Below are 2,232 nucleotides of genomic sequence, written 5' to 3' on the forward strand. Positions count from 1 at the left end.
CGGCAGAGACGGCCCCGCGGGGAAAACCGTCGGGCCGAGCGCGGAACGAGAGAGGGGGGGGCGGAAGAAAGGAGGAGGGGGCCGTCCCCCGTCCCCCGGCGCTCGCCACACCTCGCGCGCGCGGCAGCACGGCACGGTACCTGCGCCGGTACCCACCCGCAGACAGCCGCCCGCGCGGGGAAAAGGTGAGCCCGGGGGGCGAGGCCCGCGCCTCGCCTTCCCCTTCTCGCCCTCTTTCTCTCGGCCCTCGGCGGCGGCGTTTGGCGACGCCGCCGCTTTTGCTCTCGGCCCTTCTTTCCGGTTTTTCCCCCCCGCGAGGACGAGCTCCGGCCCAGCGGCTCGCTCCGGGAAGCGGGGAGCTACGGGAGCGGCTCCCCGAGTCTGCATTTAGGGGGACGAAGGCCCTTTTTCTCCTCCCGCGGCCGCCGCCGCCGGCGGACCGCGGGGGAGGGGAACGGGCCTGCGAGGCGACCCCAGCCGCGCCGCCCGGGGAGGGCTCGGGTGGCCCACCCGCCGGGACGGCGATTGATCGTCAAGCGACGCTCAGACAGGCGTAGCCCCGGGAGGAACCCGGGGCCGCAAGTGCGTTCGAAGTGTCGATGATCAATGTGTCCTGCAATTCACATTAATTCTCGCAGCTAGCTGCGTTCTTCATCGACGCACGAGCCGAGTGATCCACCGCTAAGAGTTGTCTGGCTTTCGGCACCGACCCCGCACGCGCGGAGGGGCCGGGACCGCTCGCGTGAAGCGGCCCCCCTCGGTTTTGCGGCGAGGACGCGCGGGCGCGCGACCTCGCGACCGACCGTACGAGCACAAACGAGACGACCAACGGAGGGGAAAAAGAAAAGGAAGGCACGAGGCCGCCCACGGAACGCTCCGAAAAGGCCGGCCAGAAAGGGCGGGGGGGCCCGCGCCCCCGACCGCCTCTCCCCCACCACCCCCCTCCCCCCGGGCGAGGGGAGGGGAAAAGAGAGACGCCGCCCCGCGTGCCGTCTTTCGGAGGCGGCCCAGGCGCCCGGGCTCGGCCCGGCCTCCGCGCGGAGAGCCGCGCGGCGCGCGCCGGACCGCGGGGGGGCTCCGTAGCCCGCGCCCGGCCTCTTCTCTCTGAACGGGACGACGCGGGCACGAGGCCGGGGGGCCGCGGCCGACCGCCGCCCGCCGCGCGCTCGGCTCCACCTCGACCGCTGCGCGGGGATCGGCCCCCCGCGCAGCGCCACCGCGCCCGCCGCGCGCGGCGCGGCCTTTCTCCTCCCCGCTGACGGGCCGCCCCCTTGCCAGCGCCCGAGACGGCCGCGCGACGACCGCCGGCACCGCCGGCGCCGCCCCCGGCCGGGGACCGCTCCCCGCCGGAAGGCGAGCGCCTCGCCGCCGCGCTCCGACGGCCGGCGCCGGGAGGCGGGCGCCGCCGAGGCGCGAGCCGGCGTCGCGAGCGCCCGAGGCCTGCCGGAAGGCAAAGGCCCCGCCGCCACCGGGGCCGCACTCCCGGGACCGCCGCCGCCGCTTCGCACCGTCGGGGCCCCTTCCGCGGGCACGCGCCCTGCGGGAGGGGGCCGTGCGGCGGACGCCCGCCGCACGGCCTCGAGCGGTTCTCCCTGCGGCCCACACGCGGCCTTCGGGAAGGGAGACGGGGAAGCGACGGGCGGGGCCCGGGCCGGGACCGCCGCCGGCGACGACGGGGGCCTCCCGGCCGACCGTCCCACCAGGGGGACACCCGTCGAGCGGCGCCGCCGCCGCTCGGCACGGGGTCGCCCGCGCTCGCCGGACCTCCGGCCGCCGGAGGCGACCGACGAGCGCTCGCCCGGGCGGGGGGCGCGCGGTCCCGGCCGGGGACGAGCCGGCGGACGGCGCCGCCGCGCGCGTCCGGGGAAGGCGAGGAACGCCCCGAGGAGGAGGAGGAGATGCGCGCCGACGCGGCCGGCGCGGCCGAGGCGAGGGAGCGCGGGGGGCGCCCGAGGGCCGCCACCCCGAGGTCGCGCAGAGAAGGCGGAGAAGCGCGCGGGGGCGCTTCTCCGCCGGCGCCGCCCCGTTCCGAAGAGACCGGATCGGCCCCGCGGCCGACAGCGCGCCACGGCCTCGCCGCCGAGACCGGGCCGCGGAGAGGGGGGGGAGGGGGGCTGGGTGCCCCCTCCCCGGCACGGCGCGGCCGACGACGGCCGCGACGAAGTCGACGACGACGACGACGACGAGCGGGGGGGGACCGGTCGCGACGGACGCCACCGCAGGGGATCGGCG

The 2,232-nt window shown here is 78.4% G+C and overlaps 1 non-coding gene across 1 annotated transcript; it reads right to left on the minus strand.

Annotated features, from left to right (window-relative positions):
• Positions 1-537: 537 nt before the first annotated feature.
• LOC147645914 (5.8S ribosomal RNA) lies at positions 538-690 on the minus strand. The gene has a single exon (XR_015282057.1). It is a non-coding gene; the product is annotated as a 5.8S ribosomal RNA (ribosomal RNA).
• Between the last annotated feature and the right edge of the window lie 1,542 nt (positions 691-2,232).

Source organism: Cyanistes caeruleus, unplaced genomic scaffold, assembly GCF_971803275.1.
Source record: "Cyanistes caeruleus unplaced genomic scaffold, bCyaCae1.hap1.1 HAP1_SCAFFOLD_144, whole genome shotgun sequence".
Taxonomy (NCBI): Eukaryota; Metazoa; Chordata; class Aves; order Passeriformes; family Paridae; genus Cyanistes; species Cyanistes caeruleus.